The sequence below is a fragment of the Cetorhinus maximus genome, chromosome 14 (assembly GCF_964194155.1).
Source record: "Cetorhinus maximus chromosome 14, sCetMax3.hap1.1, whole genome shotgun sequence".
Taxonomy (NCBI): Eukaryota; Metazoa; Chordata; class Chondrichthyes; order Lamniformes; family Cetorhinidae; genus Cetorhinus; species Cetorhinus maximus.
Window position 1 is genome coordinate 61,732,105 of NC_135892.1, and position 27,373 is coordinate 61,759,477.

Genomic DNA, 27,373 nt, shown 5'->3' on the forward strand with positions numbered 1-27,373 from the left:
TGTGTGCATGGGAGAGTGTTTGCACAAGGCTCTGAAAGGCCCTGCCACACACACTTCTCCCTTCAGAACCACACGTGGGCCAGATGCATGCAGCTGAACTGCTAGTGCGGGGTGGTGGGGGGATGTAGGAGGCTGACTAGTGAAGCCTGTAAGTGAAGCTGAAACACATCATTACACATTATTCAGTGAAAGTGAATATATTTTCAGATTGTGAAGTGACAAAATGTGTTCACCTATGCAACCAACTGTGATCAGAATTTTTTAACATTTCTACACCTTAGACTTCTAGGTGCTGCCCTGACATCCATAGCAGGGGTGGGGAGGGCCTGTGCAGTGGTTGGCTCTGTTGCTGCTGATGACTTTGGCATGGGTCCTCTGAAGAGCCAAGGCCTTGGGGCTCCTGGCACTTCCTCCTGTCCTCCTGTAGGCTGGCTGCTCACTCTGCAGTGGCAGAGGACAAGGTTGAGGGGGGTCACAGGGAAAGGGGACTTGGAGGGAGAGGACAGCCTCTCAGATCCCTGAGTGGATGATCCAGGGGTGTTCAGCTGCCGCTCCTCCTCCCTTCGAGTGCCCGACGGCCCTGGCCTGACTCCTTCAGGGGAAGGAGCACCTAGAAGGATGTTGAGGTGCCCTGTTTCCCTCTCGTGTTGCTACTGCAGGAACTCATCCATGGCTACTGCGATGGAGTGCAGGAATGTTTGCAGCTCTGTGTTATGCTGGACCAGGGTCTCCATGGCATCCACCATCCTTCCCATGGAGACATCCATAGGTGCACATGTGGGCACCACTTCATCAAAGAGCAAGTGGACGCAATCCTCCGACTCGTGTGCCACTCTGTTGAGGACTTCCAACAGCTCTGCATGATGTTCCCACATCTTCTGCTGACTCTCCAGGATGAGTTGTAAGGCTGAATCCAGAGGCTCATCATCTGACTCGGACCCAATGGATACCTCTTCCCCAGCACTCCTCCAAGTACCAGGGAACATGGCTGAATCTGCCTCCTCCTGCTGCGGACACGTGTCCGTGCGATGACCACCAGATTGTGAACTCGAGCCTGCTCTAGATGTAGGTCCCACCGAGGTGTGTGTCTCTGCACTGGTGCAGTGTGTGGGTAAGCGCAGTGATGGGTTTTCCAGGCAGCTTACTTCCAGCTCTTCAATGGAGGAGATTTCCTCTTGGCTGGAGGTGAGGACCTGGATGGAGCTGAGGGACTGGCTGGCTGAGGGTGTTGGTCGCAGGCAGAGCTCCCTGTGAACCAAATGGAGATAATTAGTGCATGGCAGCAGAGTCAAAAGCAGGAGAGAGAGCATTCACAGTTTCATTGAGAGTGGGATGATGTGGTGCAGGATCCTCACATAGGTGTTCACCGCCGACCTCACCGTCGCTACAGGCACTTTCCACATCCTCACCAGTCAGTGCGATGGCACACTCTTCAAAGTGAATGAGGTGCCTAATGTGGGCCACTCCATCACCAATCTGGGGCCTCTCCCTGCTGCTTTGAGCCAGCTTCTCCTACATCAAAACAGATGGCAAGAGTATGAGCAGGACACTGTGTGGAATGTTTGTTTGGTGAGCCGAGCCATGGACAGAACAAGGACGCAAGCTCCAGAGGATATGAGCCTGATCCTAACGTGAGGCTGTGCGTGAGAGTTAGTGGTGTTATCCCTTGAGGTGTGAGATCCCTGCAGATGTGTCCATGTGTGAGCTGAGAGTTATGAGAAAAGTGACTTACCCTAGCAGAACAAATGAGACCATTCATCCTCTTGCGACACTGGGTGGCTGTCCTATTTTGCAGAGCATTGGCGCTGACCACTGCTGCCACTGCCTCCCATGCTGGGTTGGTGACCTTGCTTGCTGATCTTCGCCCAGAGCGGGTCTAGATGGCATCAAGGCAGGCCCCACAGCATCCAAAAGGCACTCGAGAGACACTCAAGGGGGTCTTCAGTCCTCTTGTCTTTCAGGGCCATGTCTTCTATGCAACAGAATTAGTCTGGAAGAACTGAGAGATGTGCGCGCAGCTGCACTTTAAGTGTGGCGTCCGGCATGAGGAAGCAGCAAGGTGGTGGCATGGCGGGCAAATGTGATCCCACCCACCATCAAAGCGGTGTGTTTCCCAGGAATGCATGATTAACGAGGCAGGATTGGGATGATATGGCGTGAAAAGCAACCATTGCAGCCGGCATGTAAAATGTCCCTTTTCCTACCTGCTACCGGACTTAGTGCAAATCTGGGTCAAGTCTGCCCAGAGAGAGAGATGGAGGAATATACTAACAGAGAGGGAAAGAAGGAGACCAACAGAGAGAGGGAGATGGAGAAAGAGTTCGAGAGAGAAGGGCTGAGATAGGGACAAAGGGGGATGGAGAAGTATGCCGATAGAAAGCGACAGAGGCCAGAATTTCCTTGCCCCATTGGCACCAAGCTGGAGAGAAGGCCAAAAATCAGTTTTACGCCGTCATAATACCAGTTTGCAATCGTCCACTCCACCCGCCAATGGCAGGCCATATTTCCCACTTCCGCACGTCAGATACGTCATTTTAATACATTTGCATCTAATTATAATCCCTACTCACCGGAATCATCCCCTCACATCAAATTTACCACCCACGTCGGTGTGACTTCAGAACAGCGTGCTTCAAGACTTAAAAAGGTGTGCACCTGGCAGCCTGAACTCTGAGGGGAACTCAGAGGTGAGTGCACACGACCTTGTGCAGCGCTCACGAACATTGCCTATAGGACATCAAGGAAGAGGCACTGTGCATTCACTGGGGGCAAGCCGCTTTTGCCTGGCTGGCTTTCAGGCAAGGGCTTCAGTGCGGATCAGACCAACGGAGAGGGGGGAAAGGCAGCACAGACAGACTGAAGGAAAGACTCAAATACATGCTGGGGGGTTGGGGCGGGGGGGATGTGAGGGAAGCCATCATACACTTGGAAAAACTTGTCAAAAGTGAGCATTCTTCCGCAGCTGAGACTGTTCAGCTGCAGCTCCATTGACATACTTGGAGTTGGGCCTCTGAAGCTTTTCTGCCCACTCAAGCAATGCAAAAACATGAAAGTGCCACAAAATGGTCAAGAATTTTACGCCCCTCAGGCGCAGAGTGCAAATTAATGTGAGTTTTACGGGACAGCTGAACAATTGGCTGACTGGGCAAGTTGTAGATGCCCATTGCAAATGGTAGCCATGACACAGTCACTGGTGGAGGCGCTCACAGCCCCTTGCAATTTCTTTATAAAGGTGAGGACCAGTATCCATCATGGTTCAAGCAAACAGTGCAGCCTTGCAGTGCAGGTTAGGTGAATGCCTGTGCCTGAGCTGAGAGCACGGCTTGCAGTTCGTTGGCAAAAGCTGCCGCCAATCGGTTAAGAGGGCCCGGATTTTCCCCTTGGCGATTTGGGGGCGGGGCCCGGTCGCCGAGGGGAAAATGACGCGGGATGACGTCAGGAAGAATGCCTGACGTCATCCCGGTCAATTTAAATTTTTAGGAAGGCGGGCGGACAGCGAAATCAGCTGTCCACCCACCGACTTGTCAATGGCCAATTGAGTCTAATTAAAGTAATTAAAGTCCTGCCCAGCCAACCTTAAGGCTGGCGGGCAGGCCAGGAGCCCCAGCGGGCTCCAGATTATTCATGAAACTTCATCCACTGGCGAGATGAAGTTTCATGTCTGTTTTGTAAAAAATTAATAAAGTTTATGTGTTCTTTATTGACATGTCCCATCTCGTGTGACATTGTCACATGAGGGGGACATGTTAATAATTTTTTAGTGTTTCTATTTTTAAAGTTTTTTCCACTGTCAGTATTCTCCCTGAGACAGGACTTTGCCTCAGGGAGAACGCATGAAAGAGCGCACTTTGACAGATGAGGATTCCCTCCCCACCCGGAACAGGAAGCATAGTGCTTCCCATCAGGGATGCCACTGGGTGGGCCTTAATTGGCCCGCCCACTTAAAACGCCGCCAAGCCGGTAGGGCCCGCATGCCATCCAAGGGCAAAATCCTGCCCGAGGAGTGGGACAGAGGTGGGTGGGCTTTCGATCAGCCAATGAGCACACTACACATCGGCCATCCAAGTGGTGGCCAGCACTCTCCTGCATGCGTGAAGAGGCCTTCAGGCGTAACCAGGAGAGCTCCTTAGTACACCCATGCTAACCCACGCCTCTTCCTCTTTGATCCTGCAGGAGGAGAACATCAGGAACATGGAGCCTGGTGATTTAAGAGTATACCTCATGGCTTACAGAGAGCAGAGAAGATGAAGAAGAGAGCGGCGGAGGCATCTGGCTCGGCAAAGAGAGGAGCACCTCCCTCAAGATGAAGGCCCTGTTGCGTCAGGGCCTGCTGTGCACGCAGCTTAAGTTCCACAGCGAGCTGTTGCTCATAGGTGCCCCACTTGAACCAGGGTCTATAAACAGCCCCTTTCATTCCTGTAGATGACTGAGAACCAGGATGCACATGTCTAGGGAACTAGTCAGTCACATATGCCACCTACTACAGGACTTGGCGCCACGTGTACATGGAGGCCATCCACTGCCAGTGGCTGTGAAAGCGACCGCAGTTCAACTTTTATGCCAGTGACTCCTTCCAGGGCTCTACAGGTGACCTGTGCGGGTTCGCACAAGCCTCCACCCGCATATGTATCTTTGTGAACATGCCATCTTCACAAAGGCACAGGGCTTTGTGCACTTCGCCCAGGGTCAGGAAAGCTAGGAAGCAAGAGCGTTGGGATTTGTGTAGGCCTCTGGTTTTCTACAGGTGCAGGATGCCATTGACTGCACTCAGATGGTACTTAGGTCTCTGTGGCAACAAGCAGTCAACTATGTCAACCGCAAGGACCTCCACTCGCTGAATGTTCAGCAGTGTGTAACCACCACAAATGCATCCTCCAAGTCTGCACACGATCCCCAGGAAGCATCCACGACTCCTATATCCTTAGCAGGTCTCAGACCCCTGACCATCATCCAGGGTGCAGAGAGGCTGCAGGGTTGGCTCCTTGGGGACAAAGGCTACCTGCAAAGGATGTGGCTGATGATGCCCATGCAGTGGCCTCAGACTGCAGCAGAGCGACGTTAGAATGAGGCTCATTCTGCGACTTGGGCTTTGGTGGAGCAAATGATTGGCATTTTGAAAATGAGGTTCCGCCGCCTCGACAGGTCCGGTGGTGCATTACAAAACAGCCCCCAGAAGGTGTCACGCATCATCATCACTTGCTGCACGCTCCACAACCTGGAGTTGCAACGGGGGGACCACCTGACTGAAGAGGAGATGCACGTATCCTCCGATGAGGAGGACACCGAAGGGAACGATGATGATGAGGTCCTCAAAGGTGAGAATGCTGGTGATGAGGCCATCGCATTGGCCAGGCCAGGCAAGCACACTTGTGAGGCCCCCATAGCTGCAAGATTCATGGAGGATGGTGATGAGATGCAATGAGGATATTTGACTCCTGTGTGGCTGATGGCAGCGCACATACCCTCAGTGCTCAGGCTCATGTCATGAAAGCACAGTGGAGATGCTAATAGTCACTAGATTCCAAGAGGATGATGACGACATGCAATGGGGACACTCCATAGATCTTCACATCGCCACTGTGAATGTCTGACTCCTGTCTGGCTGAGGGCAGCTCACTTGTGCAATGTGATCAGGGTCATATCATGGAGACGCAGCTGGGAAACTTTAAATGCACCTGATCCTTTGTCAGCCTTCAGCACCTGACGCCTTCAGGAGCACAGGATCACTGGTCACAGATACTGAAGCGATGGGGGCCAGCCCCACCTCAAAGGTGCTGAGAGCCTATGGAGAGAATGATGGAACTCTGTGACGCCTGCCCAAGACATCCTGGCAGCAATGACAAGCACCATCAAGGTGCAGGCATCACTAATGCGTCCAGAGAGGGTGAGGCCAGACCATCAATTTGGTCTGAAGGTTACACACTGTACAGGGAGGAGGCCCTGGGCTGAGACACCTGCATTTATCTTGTGCAGGGACCAAGGTTTTACATCTGAGTGACATGAACACTACTCACCAAAACAAGGAGCCATTGACAAGGAGACATTCTTGATTGAGAGTTTATTAACAACAGTGAACATTAAGTATAAGTGATTAACACCCATGGCCAGGTTGTGCAATTCAGCTTCCTGACTGGGCTCTGCTGCAGCTTGCTGCTGCTGCAGTTGTATGCTGGGTGTTGTTGGAGCTGGAAGGAGCCAGGAGTTGTTGCTGAGATTTTGCTAACTGCCTTTTGCCTCAGGCACCTCAGGACCTGTTTTGCTGCTGCCCAGGGGGCACTAGAAGAGTGCAAGACCTTACTGTATGTGTTTTGGCTGGGGCTGCAGGGCCCTGGAGCCTGCAGGGCCTGGGGTCTGAAGCCTTGGAGGTAAGGGAGAGTGTGGGAGAGAGAGAGAGACAGAGAAAGACAAAACCTGCTGGAGGACAAGCGGTTCCTGGACTAATTCCATCATTTCTGGGCATGCCGGAGAAGGAAATGGGGAGGCTTCCCCTCCTTGAGGCTATGGTGGGACGTAGGCAAGTCTCATGGCTACGTCTTCTGTCAGGAGTACGCGAGGGGGGTTGACAAAGAGTCGGAAATCAAGGGTCAAGAAGGAGGTGCTCGACCTAGAGGCACGTCTCCGTCAGCCCGAAGCAGACCTGGCCCTATGGCTGGCGTACAAAGAGAAGAAAGGGCGCGCTGCAGGACCTGCAACTCGTCGGGTCCCACAGCACGTATATGCGGTTGCGGGTCCAATTCCTCAAGGACCTGGACCGTGGCTCCTCCTTCTTCTACTCGCTGGAAAAAAGGCACAGGGTCCGTCAGCAGCTCCTTTCACCGCTGGTCAACGACGGATCCCTTGTCTCAGATCCGGAGGGCATCAGGGCTATTGCCAAATCCTACTACACTGCCCTGTTCTCTCTGGATCCGTCCAGCGAGGATGCACACAGAGTTTTATGGCTGGTCCTGCCGCAGGGCCTGAGGCCTGAAGCCTTGGAAGAGAGAGAGAGAGAGAGCAAAAGAGAGAAAGAGAGAGAGAGATAGAGAAGGGAAAGAGATAACCTGCTGCTGGAAGATAAGCAGTTCCTGTACTCATTCCGTCAGGTCAGCCTTGTTGTCGTCCAGCAGCAGAGGGGGGCCCTCAACAGGGGTGTCTTCCCGCTTTCCATTGGGGACCTGGGGTGGAGGGTGTTACACGCAGCAGTCCCATACAACTGTAGGTTGTGTTGGTTCAGGGACTCCCAAGATACCTGCGTCTTTTATGGCCTTGTGGACTCCGTGGACCATGTATATGTTAATTGTTGTAGGCTGCACCCGTTTTTTAGTTTCTTGAAAAAACATTTACTGTTTTGTTTGTACTTCAGTCCCACGCTCCTGATCTACGGATACCCGGTGCGGAGCGGGGCCGGGAGGGAGGAGGACCTCCTCGTGAACCTGCTCCTGGGCCTGGCCTAGTTAGCCATTAACAGGTCCAGGCAGCGGGCGATCGAGGGGGTCATCCAACTCGACTGTCTGCCCCTCTTCTGCGGTTACATTCACAGCCGGGTGTCCCTGGAGAGGGAGCTCATGGCGTCTGCCGGCACCATTGAGGCCTCCCATGCTCAGTGGGCACCGCGGGGACTGGGGTGCTTTATAGACCCTTTTGATCACATTTTGATTTAATGTTGGTAAGTTTTCTTTGAATTTTGTCTTTGTTTTTGTAGTTTCCCTTTAAGTGAAACTTTTACTTTATCCTTAATTTTGTTAATTTAGTTTAATTGTTAGACTCAAAAGAGTTACATCTTCTTAACCTTCCTAACCCTGCCACTACATCTTGGTGCTCCCCAGGCATCCACAGCGGAGGTGGAAATAGCCTGCTGACTGCTACGCCCTGTCTGTGATGAGCTTGACGAACTCCCTCTTGAGGGCTGAGTCCTGGAGCACCCCAGCCTACTTTCAGAATGTGTGGCAGTGGCACCCTCCTAGGCCTGTGGAGCTGGAGCTGCTGAGGTCACAGGAAGAGGGGATTCGGATGGGCTGGGCACCTGGGTGGATGTCCCGGTGTGTGCATCTGCTGATCCTCCTTCCTATGGGTGCCTGAGGGCCCCTGTCTAACTGCTTAAGGAGAAGGGGAAGCTGGAGTGAGATTGAGCTGCCCCACACCCTTCTCACATTGAGGGCAACTGTGGCATCTGCGATGGAGTTCAGCCCGTGCAGCAGTGCAGGACCAATCTCCTGGACCAGGTCTCTATGGCAACCGTCATTCCCACCAATGTTGACCTTGGTCCATTGGCATGCCGGCGCTAGCACCTCAGACTGAAGGTGGATGGACTCCTCTGTCGTGCTTTGCAATCTGAGGAGCACAGCGGACATCCCTTCCTGGTGTTCCCGAGCTTGCCTTTGCAGCTCCAGCAACTGAGGTATGTCGGAGTCCAGAGGCTCCTCATCTGACTCAGTCTCAGCAGATTTCTGGCCTCCATCAGTACTCCCAAGTGCCAGAAACCTGGGAAATCCCTTCCATTTCCTGGTGTGGATCAGACAGTGTGATGTGCTCACCAGATTGTGATCCCGAGGCTGCTCTAGAGCTCCCGAGGTGTGTGACCTGCGCTGGTGGAGGGTGTGGCTGAGCGGTGTGACGAATCTTGAATTAGGGTGTCATCAGATTCTTCTTCCAAGGTGTCTTCAGGGCTTGAGTCGAGGACCTGGCTCATGGATCCCTTCAGCTGCTTCCCAGATGTGCCAGCGAAAGCAAGGAGAGATAATTAGCGCATGGCAGGGAACTGCGGAACAGGGGAACTGAGTCACAGCATGGTTGTCTGATGGATGTTGGACTGCTGGATCCTCATTTGGTTGAGCACCGCCAATCTCACCATCGGCACAGGGATGGTCCAGATCATCGCCAGCCAGCTGAATGACTCCACTTTCAAAGTCTGTGAGGACCTTGATGTCGGGCATTCCTCCAACAGTCTGCACCCTCTCCCTTTTGCTGCGTGCCAGCTTGTCCTGCATGAATACAAATGGATTGAATGTCAACAGGATGCCTGCCAGGCCAAATGTGAAGGATGCCTGGCATGTTTGGGTGGTGAGTGGTGCCATGGATGGGATGAGGTCACGATCCGCAGGGCAGATGAAGATGTGTGTGAAAGAGTGAATGGTGATGTCCCTTGAACTGGCAGTGAATGAGATCCTGTGGATGTGTGTTGTGTTTGTGAGCGTGAGAGTTGAGAGTGATGAGAAGAGTGACTTACCCTGGTGGAACGAAGGAGATCATTCATCCTCTTTTGGCGCTGACCACTCCTGCCTCCGCCTCCCGTGCTGGATTTGTCACCTTGCTTGTTGGTCTTTGCCTAGAGCGGGGGTAGAGGACTTCACAGCAGGCCTCAACTGTGCCCAGTAGATGCCAGAGGGAGACATTCCTGAATTTGGGGGCAACATGTTTCTTCCCTTTGGCAGCCATGGATTTTGCAGCAACTTTCGATGCCTTAGTGAGTGCTGGCCCTGTGCAGGGGCAGCTTTTTAAATATGGCGCCTGGGTTACTGAAGGTCTGAGGTGATGGCGGGGCAGGTGAATCAGAGGCTTCCCTGTCAGTGATCCGGTGTGTTTCCCAGGAATGCATTATTAACGAGGCGGGACACGCCAGGAATGGGATGATACGGAGCAAAAGCCTGCCCGCTACCGCAATTCGTGCAAATCTGGGACGATTCTACCCAGAGACAGAGACATCATATAGAGAGAAATTGAGAGGCTTTGTAACTTCATGCTGCGATTTCCAAGGCTACACAGTTACCACATACCCCCCATCACCCACCATTTTCTATTCTCAACCTGAAGGTCGATTGGTTGCAGCACCCGAACAGTTGAGGGTCCAGTCCGTGATTGCTTAAAAAATTGCTAAAAAATTACCGGATAATTGGTGTTGCTGGACTTGGATTTCTGAACTGTAGATGTGATAGTGTATTGTTAGTGTATAGAAATGACAGAGACATTAAAGGGGCACCTTGCCTTAGTTTTCACAGTAAAGTGTAGAAAACATCAACTAAAAACATCAGGAAGGTGAGGATAACCAGGAGCAGCAAGAAGAATCTGTCCAGATGAACCAGAGCCTTTGGTCAGAGATATTCCCATCAAACCACACAACTCCATTCATTACTTGCAAATTGTCCAAAAGAATTGGAAGCTCAAATATAAACTGCACCAATTTGAAAATATGAAGCAGTACTCATTTTTAAACCTGATCAAAACTGCGTTACCCCTTATGCATGAGCCTCTTGGGTGGTGGCTGCTCTCCATTTGCTTCTGTGATGGCCTGTGCTTTTGGGGGGAAAAGGAGAACTGAGTGGAATCCTCTGTTCCGGAGTCTAAGCCCAGTGGTGGGCAGGAAAGTGATTCCCACAGGGTGACGGGACAATTGAACAATCGCAATCTTCTGCTGTTCATTATGCATCCACAAGGAGCACAGCAAATCTTATGATGGGGCAGGCAGGAAGTTACTTGCCACGCTGTTACCTCATGGTGTCGAAGGTCTTGCCACCATATTGAAACAGCACCCAGACTGCCATTCACTCAATGCAGGCCAGGATCTCCACACCACTGCTCCAGGGACCTTGTAGCTCGTACTGGAGAGGCTGGGAGATTTGAGCAACCACATCCCAAGGCATCATAAGGCACCTCTGGCATTGCCTTTCGCTCATTTCTAGATAAGAGCACTGCCTACGATACACCCATGGTTGGGCCAATGCTGGCCATTGCAGTGGATCCTATTTGCCAGCATCTTGATCTTCTTGAGGCCCCACTGCCTCTTGCTGCTCAGGCTCTTGCTCCTACTGGCCCTGTGCCAACCTACAATGGGCCCTCCTTCTCCTCATTTGGATGAGAGCCAGTACCAAGGTAAGGTTACCCGCAGCCTGCATCAGTGACACCTTAGTGGATCTATGAACCAATTGGTATAATAAATTTAGTGGCCATGTCCTTTACAGGTTTCCCTCCATTTCAAAACCAGCAGGCCATTGATAAGCCCTTTGCCTAGCATGGCACCCCACCCCACCCTTTCCAGGTGAAGGACATCCTGGAGGACCAGAGATGGGTGTTCCTTCCATTCATACATGAATGCACTTGGAGACATTGCTTTTTGACTGGGGTGATGAGAGCCATGTCCAAAAAGTCTCCCTCTGACACTATTCTGCTTATCTCCACTACCCTCGAGACTCTTTAGAGAGACCGTCACAGCAGAATCACAGAATTTTAACGGCACAGAAGGAGGCCATTTGGTCCATTGTGTCTGCACTGGCTCTCCAAATGAGAATTATGACCTAGTGCCATTGCCCTGCCTTTTCCCCATACCCCTGCACATTGTTTCTATTCAAATAATCATCTAATGCTCTCTTGAATGCTTCGATTGAACCTGCCTCCACCACACTTCCAGGCAGTGCATTCCAGAACTGAACCACTCGTGTGAATTTTTTTTCCTCATGTCACATTTGCTTCTTTTGGAAATCACTTTAAATTTGTGCCCTCTCATTCTTGATCCTTATACGAGCGGGAACAGCTTCTCCCTATCTACTTTGTCCAGCCCCGCCATGATTTTGAACATCTCTATCAAATCTCCTCTTAGCCTTCTTCTCTCCAAGGAGAACAGTCCCAATTTCTCCAATCTATTCTCATAGCTGAAGTTTCTCATCCCTGGAACCATTCTTGTAAACCTCTTCTGCACTCTTTCCAATGTGTTCAAATCTTCCTATAATGTGGCATCCAGAACTGTGCACAATACTCCAGCTGAGGTCTAATGAGTGTCTTATATAAATTCAGCATAACCTCCTTGCTCTTGTATTCTATGTCCCTATTAATAAAGCCCAGGGTACTATATGCTTTATTAACTGCTCTTTCCACCTGCCCTGCCACCATCAATGATCTATGCACATACACACCTAAGTCTTTCTGCTCCTGCACCCCCTTCAAAATTTCACCTCTTATTTTATATTGTCTGTCCATGTTCTTCCTACCAAAATGCATCCCCTCCCACTTCTCCATATTGAACTTCATCTGCTGCTTATCTGCCCACTCCACCAACCTGTCTATGCCCTTTTGAAATTCTATACAGTCCTCCTCAGTTTACAACACTCCCAAGCTTTGTATCATCCACAAACTTTGAAATTGTCCCATGCACACCAAGATCTAGATCGTTAATATATATCAGGAAAAGCAAGGGTCCCAATACCGACCCCTGGGGAACTCCACTGCAATCCTTCCTCCAGCCCGAAAAATATCCATTGACCATTACTCCCTGCTTCCTATTTTTCAGCCAATTTTGTACCCACATTGCTACTGCCCCTTTTATTCCATGAGCAATAACTTTTCTCAAGTCTGTTGTGTGGCACCGTATCAAATGCCTTTTCAAAGTCCATGTACAATACATCAACAACATTACCCTCATTGACCTTTTCTATTACCTCTTCAAAAAACTCCAGCAAGTTAGTTAAACATGATTTCCCCTTTAGAAATCCATGCTGGCTCTTCCTTATCAGCCCATATTTTTTCCAAGTGGCTACTCATGCTATCCCGAATAATTGTTTCTAGAATACTGCCCACCACTGAAGTTAAACTGACTGGTCTGTAATTGCTGGGTTTATCCTTACAACTTTTTTTGGCAGCATGGAAAGACTAACCACATCAGTCCTTATCAGCTAAGACTATTCACCTGGGTGGATGGAGGTTTGGAGTCACGAGTTGTCTGCGGTCCACCAGCCCTGCCCCTTGGAGGCATCCACCCTCCCTTCACCCTGCCTCTGACAGCAGCAGATGAAAAATGCCATATAACGAGTGGTAGCTGTACACCTTGCTGGGATCTCAATGTTATGAGACCCATGAGTTGGGAGCAAACTTGCTGCCTTGAGGGCTTCACAATAGAGAGGACAACACAACTGAGCATGGTTAACATCCAGTTACCTCATAATTATTAGGACATCCCTTTAGTCGGCCATTTGTGTTGACCTTGAACTCCACCAATCTGAAAAAACACTCCTCCCACCTCAAAGGATCTTGCTTACTGACTAACTGCATGGTCAAGTCAGATTTTTAAAAATTGTGCGTGTTACCTTCCAAACTCGGTCCACCACCTTCTGCCCTCCCCTTGGCACTCACCAACTTCTCCCCATCACACTTGACCTAGCCAATATCACCATTCCTCTCCCCTCTGTCACCCTTGAACCTCCCCCCCATTACCCTGGACTTTATTATAATCCACCTCCACATGCCTTCCCTCTCCTCAGAGCCAACACCCATTACCGTCCCTATGCCCACCCTGACCCTGCCCCCTCCCATTATTTGAGCTACCTGTCTAGTCTCCCTCTGTGAACGCCCCCATGAGACCTTCACCTGCCCAACTCTCACCCTGGACCTGCTACCCTACCGCATCCCACTCCCCCTTCTGACTGTTCCCTCCTATCACCAGTATCCTGAGTTCAACCCACAGGACTCTACCGTCAGCATCACTGACCCCACCCTCTAAGACACTCTCTCCCTCTTTCCCTGTACATTCTCCCCCCACTTCTCTGGACATTCTCCCCTCCATTCCCTGGGCACTCTCCCCAACCCCCCCTATTTCCCCAGACACCCCTCCTTTCCCCACTTAGCCAGCCTCCTGTGTCCAGCCTTGGCGCACCTTTTGAAACCGGCATTCAATATAGGTCAAGTTATGTGTTGTCCCCCTGAAGGCGAAGGCAGCACCTGCTGACCTCAAAGTTGTGGAAGAGGTGAAGCCCGCCAGGGGCATGCCACTTATATACAGTCGTGAAACTGTATTCTTGCTGGTGGGATGCTTAATTTGGAGGGCAAACTTAATTATGGTGAGGTGGAGTTTTAATGAATATGCATAAGGTGCTAATACATTCAAATGGGGTTCCTGACATTGTTCATCGGGAAGCTCAATCCACCCTTAACCTGCCTTGAAAGTCGGGAGTTTATCCTGCTGTTGGGAACAGGCTTTTTGCTCCCACCAAATTTAGTGCCTCTGCCTGCTACGATTCCCGCTGCTGGTGGGACCAGAATGTTCCATTTGATGTATATGTTGGGGTTATGGTCCCTTTAAGGGCTAGGCTTCACTGAGAGATGAATTCTGGTAAAGTATCTGGTTGCCAGTAAATGATCATGTGACCAAGTTGCCTGGCAGATAAACAATAGAAAATGGATCAACAAGATGCTAATTATTGGGGAGTAGATTGTGTGTGTGGTTCTGTTTCAAGCAGATTTTTTTTAGTTTAGAAAAATCTTGCTGCAGAGCAATGAATATCTCTCTCAAGCAGAATTCATTTGAAATTCTGTGTGCTGGCTAAAAAAGTTAACGTCTCTTATTAACTCATGGACAACAGTGAGTTGAACTTCTAGGGATAGCCAAGCTGATCAAGGAGGTTTGAAGGGACAACTTAGCTGGAAGTAAACGGATAGCCCAAAAATTCTTAGACCTTATAAAAATCTTTGAAACAATACTCGGACCAACTGGTTAATCTTCCTATTTCTGATAAGTTCCTGACTTGAGTCTTGGGAGGTTCAAGTCAAATGGGTGTAGAAAGAAAGTTGAGCAAGGAAATTCAGTTTAAAGTATGTATAACTACGTTCATTGTACTTTTGATATCTTTAACATACCTGACTATTTAACAGTGTAGCTATTAGTTGTGAAGTTCTTTGATTTTTGTGTAGTAAAATTATTTTGATTTAATCCACAAACCTTGTGGCTTCATTCTTTTAGTAAATAACTGTGTTTTCAGATTCTTAAAAAAATAAATGAACATGTTATTGGTCTCCACTGGGATGATAACACTTCTATGCCCTGAAAGTTATCAGCTTTAGCTTACATCTCCAGTGTTGATGCTCAGGCAGCTTGGCTCTTTTCACTTACTGTCTTAGGGACGTAGCCAGAGGAAACACTTGATATTCTATCATGAAGGACAGCAGGACCATGTGAGCATCTTCCTCCTATGACACTGTTACTAGGCATTGGCTGTGCAAGCTCACTGATCTGCAGGAAAGCAGGTTGAAAGGCACAGTGATGCCCTCCCATATGCTTCTCTGTAACCAGTCACCAAGCCTGTCAAAATTGAAAGAGGTAATCTTCTCCAAAGAATACGAAGAAAGGGCTTCCATTTGAGCAGAGAGCATAGGGATAACATGGACAATGGTTAAAAAGCAGCATCAACTTGCTTGGAGTTAAGGAGTAGGAAGATAACAGTTAATCTATTGGAAGTATGTTTTGGGCAGCCAAACAGTGGAAAGGAAATAAAGGAAGAGATTTCCAGACCAATTGGAGGAAAGTGCAACAGTGACTTTCAATATCCAAGGAGGGATTAGGGAAATAATATAAGTGGGAAAGATAGCAAGCAGGTTTTAAGATGTGTTCAGGACTGCTTTCTAGATCAGTACGTTGTTGATCAAACAAGGAAGGATACACTGCTGTATCCAGTCCTAGAAACTGAAGTGGTGCAAATAGGTATTTCATGAATTGGGGAACATCTCAGAAGTTTCATACCATAGTTAGGTTCAATATGACAACTAATAATGGGAGGAAACATTCATAGATACTTAATACTTAAAGTTATTTTGTTTTATTCTTTTCACGGCATCTAGGCATCACCAGCTGGACCAGCATTCATTGACAATCCCTAATTGCCCTTGAGAAGATGTTGGTGAGTCATCTTCTTAAACAGCTGCAGTCCTTGTGGTGTTGGTACACCCATAGTGCTGTTACGGAAGAAGTTCCAGGATTTTAGAAAATGGGATTCAGGATTGGTGGAAAAAATCCATCAATTCATCTAGACTATCCCATTCAATAGTAGCAGCATTATGCATCACAAAAAAATACCTGTAACCAGGGTGAGGCAAAAGAAAGACAAAATTCAAGGCCAATTAAAGGAAAAATACATTAGAACACCCTTCTTAAAACCAGTTAGTTGATCAAATGAGTCCAGGAAATACATTAGCTCTAATTTACATTGCAGAATACTTATCATTTGTATGATGAGATCTCCACCCCAGTCAAAAACAAGATCAGGATCAGCTCTCACTTGAAGAAATACAGCAAACCAGTGTTGACTCTGTGTCATAGACCACACTGGGCTCTACTTTCTTCTATCAAAACTGATTACTATTTGAGAATCATTGTGCAATGCAAAGAAAACCCTTGGCCTCTTATCTTCACTACCAAACATCTTGAGGCCATCATCTTTGGCTCTGTCACAGCTAATCTACCCCTACCACGTATTCCATCTCACCACCCACCCCCCAACACTCATCCAGTCTTCAGATGGACCACAATGTTGTCAATTTCAGCATCCTGTTCAACCCTGAATTGAGTTTCTGACCCAATATCCCCTCCATCACAAAGATTGCTTATTTCCAATGCCTTTTATCTTGTATCATTCCACCTACTGCTGAAGTCCTCACCCATGCCTTTGTTTTCTTTTGACTTGGCTATTCCAATGCTCTTTTGGTCAGCCACCCATCTTCAAACATCATCCATCAGTCCTGTTATTAGTGGTCTAGATTGACTCCTCATGCCTCCAATTTAAAATTCTCATCCACATATTTAAATCCCCTAATGGCTTCATCTTTCCCTATCATTGTAACCTCCTCCAGCTGTGCAACCCCCCTCACCACAAACTCTGGCACAGGTTTTCGCTCCGGGTCAGGAGTGCAGAGACAGGACATTTCATGGCTCCGCCAACCTGACTTGGGAAAAAGAAGACTGGGGCAGAATTTTGCCGTCGGCGAGCAGGAAGCAGGGCCCGCTCGCCGACGTGTAAAATGACGCGGGATGACGTCAGGCGGAACACCCGACATCATCCCGCCCCATTTAAATTTTCAGGAAGGCGGGGGCGCAGCAAAATCAGCTGTGCGCCTGCCGACCTGTCAATGGCCAATTGAGGCCATTGACAGGATCATTTAAACAATTAAAGGACCTGCCCGTCCAACCTTAAGATTGGCGGGCACGCCAGGAGCCCCAGCGGCAAATAGAGAAAACATGAAACCTCATCCAGCGGCGAGATGTGGTTTCATGCAGGGTTTTAAAAATTGCAATAAAGTTGTTCTGTTAATTATGAACATGTCCCAACTCATGTGACATGAGGAGACATGCAAGGGATTTTGCTTTTCTCTGTTTTTAATAGTTTTAAAAATGGAAGTGATCTCCCTAAGGCTGCACTTAGACTCAGGGGGATGTGCGCTCTTTCGTGCACATGCGCGAAAGAGCGCACTCTTGCTTTTAGGGATTCCGCCCCCCCCCCATGCGCTCAGGGAGCGCATAGCGCTTCCCGGCGGACGTCACGCTGGGCGGGCCCTAATTGGCCCACCCACGTAAAATGGCGGTGCGGCCCGCTTCGCTGGCAGCGATCGGCTCCGCAACTGCTGGCCATTGGGTCAGTCCCGTCCACCCGACAGGCAGAAAATTCTGCCCCAGATGTTCATTTGGGGGGTGGGCTGGATTAGAAGTCATGCCCTCTGCCCCCAGAATAAGTGGGGAGGCTGCTGAATGCAGAGATGGGCTGGGTGGAAGGCCTGCCGCTGTGCTCTGGCACTTTGTTGAAGTTATTTTAAAAAGTATTAAAACAATAAACACCCTCCAGCTCTCAGCCCTCACCCCTCATCCCTCTACACTCCCCATGCCCAATCCATGCCAACTTATGCCACCTCATGTCCCCTACACTCCATGGCCCCTCATATCCCTATGACCCTTTACCTACCACACGGTCACTCATTTTGCCTATGCCCCTCTATTCATCCCCATGGACCCTTATACCCCCTATGCTACCCTATGTCTCTCTACCCACCCCATACACCTCATAGCCTCATGCCACCCTATGCCCTGTTATTCAACCCGATGGACCCTTATACCCCCTCTACCAACCACCTTGGCCCCATATATTCCCAATGTTACCCTATGCCCCTCTAACCACCTCCAATTCCCCTAATACCCCCATGCCATCCTAAGTCCCTCTAACCACCTCCATGGCCCTTCAGGCCTTTATGCCAACCCATACCCCTCTACCCACCTGCATGACTTTTATTGCCCCTATGAAAACTTAGTGCCAATACAAATTTTCCCAACCACCACCCTTTCCCTTTACCCCTTCCATGCCAAGTCACCTAGTATCCACCATGGGCAAACCTAAGGAACCATACTGACATAAAATAAAGTTATGTGTCTATTGATGACATCACTATTAAATAAAACACTGCCATTGATAAAAAAAATCATTCAATACATTGAAATTCCTTCAACTAATCTCTTATGAAAGCAAACATTTCACTTAAGTTCTTAATCTTTATGAAAACAAACATTTCTATTCTATAGCTACTTGGAGCTGTAAGTCAAACTGTGCATTTAATAGGCATTCCACTCATAAAATCAGTCATGCAGCACAACTCCTATAATGTTAACCCTCAGGCTTATGTCAACACACAGAGTGAAATAGCAGGCACTGATTTTTTTCAAACCCCACACATTTAAAACAAAAATAAATCTCAGCAGAATTTAATCCCTTGACAGCTTTGACAGTTCCAATGAGTTTTGACAGTTCTCTGACAGCTTTCATAGCTTGTTGACAGCATGACAAATACATTGGGCATAATTCTGCCGTCAGCGAGCTGGGGACGGGGCCTGCTCGTCGACACATAAAATGACGTGGGATGACGTCGGGCGGAACACCCAACCTCACCCCGCCCCATTTAAATTTTCAGGAAGGCAGGGGTGTAGCAAAATCAGCTGAGGGCCACCGACCTGTCAATGGCCAATTGAGGCCATTGACAGGATCAATAACCAATTAAAGGACCTGCTTGTCCAACTTTAAGATTGGCGGGTCGGCCAGGAACCCCGGCGGCAAATGGAAAAGACATGAAACCTCATCCAGCAGCGGGATGAGGTTTCATGTAGGGTTTTAAAAATGTTTATAAAGTTGTTTTGTAAATTATGAACATGTCCCAACTCATGTGACATTGTCACATGAGGGGACATGTAAGGGAATTTTTTTTTTCTATTTTTAATAATTTTAAAAGTCCAGGCGATCTCCCTGAGGCTGCACTTAGCCTCAGGGAGATGTGTGCTCTTTCGTGCGCACGCGCGAAAAAGCGCACTCTCGATTTCAGGAATTCCCCCCTGCCCGCACAGGGAGTGCATAGCGCTTCCTGGCAGATGTCACGCTGGGCAGGCCTTAATTGGCCCGCCCACATAAAATGGCGGTGCGGCCCACTTCGTCAGTGGCGATCGGCTCCGCACCCACCGGCGATTGGGTCGGGCCCGCCCGCCCGACAGGTAGAAAATTCTGCCCATTGTGTTTGTGCACTTTATGCACAATCATACCTACTTTTAACAATCCCAAAGAGCACCTGACCTACCCCAAAGGGGGCCTTACCTCTCTCAAAGAGTGAAATAAAGTTATGTGATGACATCACTATTTTAAATTGATTTTCCTCGAGCAAAGAGGCAAAATGATGTAGGTGGCACAAGAGTGAAAAGAATACAGAGGCCTATATTCCTTACCTCTCCAGAAGCTGTTTCTGTGAACTACGGATGTGTCATTTATAACCCTCCCCCATTCCCCCCAACAACTAAAGTGGCAGAGGTCAGGTTTGGGATTTGGACTTCCGGATTCTGGCCTCTGCCGGCATTTTTGCACAGACAGAGAGCCTCTCTGTCTGCAGGAAAATTCAGGCCTCTGAATTTCTCTGACCCTTGTGCCACCTACATCTTTTTGCACTCCCCAACTGCAGCCCCCCCCCACCCCACCACCCCGGGTCTAGCCATTTAACTGCAAGCTCATGAATTTCCTTCCTAAGACCTAAGACTCTCCATCTCTCTTGTGAAACCATCTTTAAAACCCAGCTCTTTGATCAAGTTTTTAAATGTCCCTCATAATTTCTCCCTCTTTGGCTCAGCCTCCATTTTTTTCTGATCACGCTTCTGTGCCTTGAGACATTTTTTCTGCATTAAAGATGCTAAATTATTACAAGCTGTGGTTGTTGCAAGGACAGAGGAGAAGGCAGTAGGGCAGCAGTGTTGGCGAAAGATTTGATCATAGCGCTAGAACATAAAATTATGCTGGGAACTCTAGTGAGATATAACTCACGTCAATAGAGGTAAAATGAGGAAGGAAAGTTGTATAATTCTCAGAGTGAATAATGACCACCAAACATTGAAGCTGAGATAGAGGGGGTGGTCAGTTTAAATTGATAGGTATGAACAACAGGGAACTAAATATTGAGTGATACTAATTATCCCAAAACAGAAGGAATAGACTCAAAGTGGAATATGTTTTTTTCAGAATGCATCCAGCACTGTTTCTTAGATCAGTGGACCTCTAAACAACAAGGAAAGAAGGATTACTTGATTTAGTTCTGGGAAATGATGTGAGGCAATTGCTGTTGTGAGAGTAAGAGAACAATTGGGACATAGTGACCACAACATAATTAGATTCCATGTAAAAGCGGTAAAGGATAATGAATGGTCAAAGATAAGCAAGCTGCACTGGTAAAGTACAATGTTCAGTGAGATAAAAGGAGATTGGCCCAAAGCAAATGGGCAGAAAAGTACCAAACAGGTCAATAGATCAGCGGTGGAGATAAAATATATTGCGGGAACACAGTCTGAAAGCTCATTAGGATGAGCAGCATAAGAAAGCTGCTTGTTTTTGATCAGAAAAATCAATTAAATTAAATGCGCTCGGGGCCAGGTGAGAATTGAATTTGTCTGATGCCTGTAGTAGGTTAGAACTGTGTCAAATTGCACAAACAAAAATGATGTATTTTCCGAGTCCTCATCAGCACCCTGTGTGGTCATCCTCCTACCTTTATATATATAAGCTCTGTATATATTGGCACTGTTCAATCAGTCACTTTTATTTGAAAGATTGAGCTTCAGCAAGTGTCTGTTCATCAAAGGACATTTTGTGTCCTGCTGTTTGATATGGGGATAAATTAGGTTCCACCAAATTGTGCTTCTGTAATTCTTATCATGACCAGTTAAGAAGGGGTGAACTGGCTTCGCTCTATTCAACCTCCTCGGTTGGTCACAACAAAGGTTTAAGTTTTCTTTTTAATGAGAATATGCCCTTTCCAAATCAGAATGTATTTAACTATTTAAGCTGTGAGCAATTAGTAGCCAATCAAACAAGGCTTTCTTGAGTTAAAGAAAGAGCAAGTTTATTAGCCAGTAAACATGAGAAAAAAATAAACATCATTCACACAGACATGAGAAATAAGGGAAGTTAGAGTCCAATAAAAAAGAAGTTATAAGAATATTCAGTTAAGTGTCCTTTGATTACCTTTGAGGCGTAGATTTTAAACGTTGGGGCCAATGTAGGTTCACTAGTAGGTTTCTGGTAACGTTGAATTCTCAAACCGGGTAATACACTTGTTTCGAGAGAGAGAGGTAGCTTTCAGCCTGTCTCTTCTGCTGAAACCTTTTTTGCAATCTCTCTGCAGTGGCTACAGCCTGGTCTGTTATACTTCTCCCATTGTGTATTTCCAAAGGCTTTTGGGTGGGTCTGTCTGTGGCAGCCATTGGATGGAATTTTACAGCCCCATCGCGGCAGGGGCAGGACCGGAAAATGCGGCAAGTCATTCAAAAGTCCATTGACTTAGGCGGGGCTGGAAAATCCCGCCAGCAGGAAGTGGCGTAAAATTCCGCCCACTTTTTCAATATCCAGCACTTTGCATTTTCATGTCTCTTCCTTAGGCAGTGACAAGTTTTGATGGGGCTCTGGTTTACTTGTTTTTCTACCTTCACCTTGGAAGGTGGCCTTGAATTTTTAAGTAGTTTGTTCTGTCTCATTTCAAATTGCAAAATTTCCAATCAATTGAAAGCTTGAAAATCACATTTTCAAAATTAAAGGGCCATAGTCTTATAACATTCTTATAATGTCTGAATTCCATTTTAATTGAAGAACAGACTGTACATTTCTTTCATGGGACGAGGCCCTAAAGAGACCATTAATTGGCCCTTTAAGGGACATACTAGGTCTAAGATCAAGGCAGCTGCCCATTGCCACCCCTGCCCCCTGTAACATTTCAGACATGTCGGGGGCATATGGTTAGGCAACAGGAATGCCACCTGCTGAACTTTACATGCACCCCCCCCCTTCTCTAAAACCTCAGGCTCATGGTGGGGAAAAATTCTACAGGGCCCCAAAACAGACACAGGAATTGTAAAAAGCTAAAATTGTAATGCATGCTTAGCCAGTGTCTGCTGCTGCCAATGCAAACAGCATGAAAACTTTATACTGCCTGCTAATTTAAATGAGCATATTTTGCAGCTACCATGAAGCACACTGTACAGTAGCTGCATGCTTGAGCAACGGGAGCAAAATTGTGAATGCCAGCACGAATTAAAACTGCCCACACTACTTAATTCAACCCAGCAACTCTTAAAGGGCAGATGCATTTTGGTTAGTGCAGGTGCAGGAAGTGATTCTGAGAGTGATTTTGACATGAAGAACACTCAACAGTGACAATATGGCAAACAGTGGGCTTCAAAAATTTTCAAGTGCTGCACTGGAGGCTTTGATGCAGGAGGTGTATCGGGGGATCTATCCACATGGGGTCACAAGATCCTCCAGACAAACTTTACAAAGGCAGCTGGACTAGTCAATGCCAGGAGTATAGCCCTGAGGATCTGGATGCAGTGCAGCAAAAAGATCAATGACCTCAAATGAATCAAGGTGACTGAATGTATCTTTAAATGCCATAATCCAACAATTGCACCACTAGTTTCATAGACTTCTCAATTTACCACACCCCATCACTTATCTCCCAACAATCTCTATCAATCACAACCTGCACCTAACATTCATAGCTTTACCTCAGCCTCACACACTTAGCACTGTTGCAAGCCTCACACCACATCTCACAGTTTACACAAATTGCCAGCTAATCAACCATGTCAGTCACATCACCCAAACAGATTGCACCACGTTCACTGATATATTTCCTTCTCTCTCACAGGGCAAGGTGGCACATAACTGGATGCGGCAGCATCTAATTGTTGGGGGGACAGACATAGCTGCATGTCCACACCCCCATGGAGGAGATAGTGGTTGCCATCATTGGAGAATGATCATCGCTGAGGTTGTGGCCAAAGGCAAGGCTGAAAACATCAAAGATACCAGCATCCGTCTACCAGATCCTCCTTTTCCTTCCCCCTCACCTATGAATCACTTCTTATATACAAGCTGCATATGGTCTAGGCATGCACCTTTTACACTCAGTTTTGAATGTTTATTTTGAAGTGGCTTTTATTTTAGTATTATGTTCAAGCGGAGACTGTGATGGTCACCAACAGAGGGAATGTAAGGTGTAGGATTGTTGGTGAATGGCAAATTGGAGTGTATTTACTGGTATTGCAGTCAGATTAGTCAATCACAGACAACCAGATGGAAAGGGTTGTCGTTGGTTGCCTGTTTCCTTCCTCTTCCTCGTCCTCCTGCTGTTCAGTGGGTTGCCAAATAACTGGAAGCAAGGGCTGTATCTCACGATGGCAAGGTTGTGCAGCATGCAGCATTAACACCACAAATTTTGACAATGCTTTGCCGAGTGCTGCAATGCTCCTCCAGAGTGGTTCAGACAGTAAAGTAATTGTTTAGACATCCGAATGATCTGCTCATTGAAATTTCATGTTGCAGCATGGCTTTCATTGTATGCACCATGACCTTTCAATGCTGTTATAGGTCATCTTCTCCTGAAAGGGTGGAGGAGCATGGATTAGTCCACTCTCTACCTGCAGCATCATTACAGCTTGGCCAACCCCACCTGAGGAATACCTTACAGGGCACACCCAAGTCATGGCCCTCAAGCCACAAGGAGCTCAGTCCAAGCAGCCAGGGCTCACCTCCTTAGCCAGCTCCGGCGTCATTGACAGTTGGCACTCGGACTCTAACACCCCTGAGCTCCAAGGTGGGGGTGGCCATACCTTAACCTTTCAACACACTGATCCATGCCAACACGGTGCTCACCTTTCCTGAATGTGGCAGGTCATTTAACGTTTTGCGGCACTGCACCCATGTGCGCTGCACAACGTCATGGCTGCCGACCTGCACTGCCACCTACTCCCAAGCCCTTTTCATTAGGTGCGGTGGCCTCTTCCTTCCATCTCTGGGGACAAGGGTGTCTTTCCTGGCAGCCACCTCCTCCAGGAAGACTGTGAGGCACTCATCCAAAAACCAGGGGGCAGATTGCCCAGCCGACCTGCCCTCCCGCCTAGTGTCTCCAGCCGCAATTGATGCCATAACCTCTGTGTTCACAATGCAGAAGATAAGTTCTTCCTTGGCAGCCTTCAAGGAGCTGCCTGGGCCGTTTTTAAACCGACCGCCGGTTCACCATTGGACCCAGCGGCCGACAGGCCCCCACCCCTGCCCGCCCCTTCCCAACCATCGGGAAGAAGCATTTCACGCTGGGCGGGCCTCAATTGGGCAGCCAGCTTGAAATTGCGGTTGAGGGCCGATTGCGATCGGTTGCAGGCCCGCCAATCGCACCCACAAATTCAGGCCTGTGGGGAAAACGTTTAGCTCGGCAGGCAGGCACCCGACCCAACCGAGCATAAAATGACACGTGGTGACATCGGGCGTGGGTCCTGACATCATTGCGCACTCGCGCAATATTTTGGTCGGCGCTTGCATGCCAGAGTCAGCAGCGCACCCGCCAACAATTAAAAGGCCGATTAAGGCCATTAAAAAGTTAATTTAAATAAATTTTACGCCAAGCGGCCTTTGCACTTTTTTGGAAACCTCTTCCAGAGGCAGGATGAGGTTTCCAAAAGCAGATAAAAATTTTAAAATTTAATTAATAACATGACCCTGCTCATGTTTCATTACATTTTCATTTATTTATTTTTTCCATATATCTTCATCTCCCTGAGGCAGCTCTCTGCCTCAGAGAGATTATGTAGCGTGCACTTGCACGCATGCGCAAAGGTCACGCTCGCCGGTTTGCACTCCTCCCCCCGCCCGCACAGGCAGCGCTACCGCTCATGTTTCATGCTGGGTGGGCCTTAATTGGCCCACAACGTGAAATTGCCTTCCGGGTCCGATCGGGGGCGGCAGTCGGCTTCCCAGCCTCCCCCGCCTGCCAGCGCCAAGTCCACCCAGCAAGGGTAAAATTGTGCAGTGTGTGGGTTTTTCAGCAGAGTCAAAGGATAGCCCTTGTTAGCCAAACCTTTGGCTTGTCATGGTGGCTACATGCAAAGAGATGTGCATGCAGTCAGTTCCACCTTGCACCACAGGGAAGCCTGCAATCCTCACAAGATTGCCAGCTTGCTCCACCTGCTTCCCTCAGCATTAACTGTATTCAGCTCTCTTGCAGTGTGGCCTCTCTTATGCAACAGTGGACAGAAAACAGGGAGGTGTTAGAAGTATCACCTGCTCCAGACTGGAAAGATCCAAGTGCAAAAATGTTCATCACCATGGTCACCTTTACAGCCACTGGCATCCTTGCCCTGCTCTGAGTTTGAGATCCTCACTGCAGCAGGAGCTAGATTTCAGCGAAAATATCCTAAGTGAAGAGGAGATGTCTGACACTCTGTTCCTCGCTGAGATTCAGGTGGGAGAATTGCTCCTTGGACACTCTGACTGGATATAGCCTCCTACTGAAAGGCCGTCTCCCTCTCTTCCTTTCTCTTACAGCAGCTTGGTCTTCTCCTTACCAGCTCTGCTCATTCTCCTTATCGCGCTGTAGCCAAGGGGGATAACCACTACTACATCCATATCTGGGAAGAAGTGACCTCTGCACAATACTTGAAGTCAATGCATTTTTCTTCAGCACGTGCCACACCATTTCCTGTAGACCCCAGCAACTGTAAATAACTCTACAAACCACAAAATACTTTGATAATTACAGCAAGAACGAGGAGAGCTTAATCAGAAACTGACCTGAAAGTAAGTGATGATCGCTTTAAGTTGAGTTGTTAGGTTGGGCTGGGGGGTGGGGTTTCCTCTCAGCTGCTGGACACATGTCTAGCTGTGCAAGGTTAAGGGAGGGTATTAGTTGGAGTGTTGAGATCCAATATGGCAGTGCTGGTATAAACTCAGCATAACATGCCTACTCTGCTCAATTCTGGAGAACACACACTGTGCATGCACTAATGCCCTTATCAAAATGGTGTCCAGCCTGGCCAGCACGAGAAGGATGCGGACATACCACAGACACCATTTTGGAGCCAAATCGACACTCATAGTATGGAATAAATGTGTGCTAAGGAGCCAAATATTGTGCTCACAGAGTCCAAAGCAGGAAATTTAAGTTACAATACTTAACAATAACATATATTTATTTAGTGCCTTTAATGTAATAAAGGGACCCAAAGCACTTCATAGAACCATTATGAAACAAAGTATGACATCAAGCCACATAAGGATATATTAGGTCAGGTGACCAAAAGCTAGGGCAAAGAGATAGAGTTTGAGTGTTATCTTAAAGGAGGAAAGCAACATGAAAAGGTGGGGCCTAGGCAACTGATGGCGGGGCCAGAAATGGTGGAGTGATTAAAATTGGGGATGCACAAGAGGCCAGAATTAGAGGAGCACAGATATTTTGAGGGCTGTCAGGCTGAAGGCAATGACAGATATAGGAAGGAATGAGGTTATGGAGGGATTTGAAACAAGGATGAGAATTTTAAAATCAAGATATTGTTTGACCAGAAGCCAATTTAGGTCAGCAAACAGAGGGATGAAAGGGCAATAGGACTTGGTGTGAGCTAAGACACGGTGAGCAGAATTTTGGATAACATCATGTTTATGGAGGGTAGCATATGGGGGACCAGCCCAAGAATGAATTGGTATAATCAAGTCTGGAGACAATGAAGGCATGGATGAGGGTTTCAGCAGCAGATGAGCTGAGACAGGGGCAAAGTCAACAGTGTTGCAGAAATGGAAAATTGCATACAGAATGCAAAATGAAGAGAGGGAAAGGAAGATGGGATGAAGAGAAAGAGAGAGGGATAAAAGAGTCAGAAGAAAAGTTTAACAACATTATAAATTGAACTTTCTTCAATGTCATAAAAATAATTAAAATCTGAAAATATGAGAGTCCACACTTGTATAAGTTAATTTTCAGTGTCAGAGAGGGTGTTGTGAGTAATTAAGACTAACCATGTCATTAAAATTACAATTATACTTGAATGAACCAATCCTAACTTCTTCTGGTATATTTTGTGGATATCTAGTGGATAAGCACTGCAATTTCATGTCATTCAATATTTTAATGGTGAATCTATTGGCAAGGTACTGACGTAGCAAAGCTTGTGGAGGAGAAGGACAGCTCAGACAGCAACTTCCAGGCTTCTGTATTTTGCTGAGTTTGTGCAGATGCTGGAGGTTGCTATCCAATTTATTCCATAATATGGATGATTGCTAATAGCCTCACCCTTATTATTATCTCAAAATCCAGG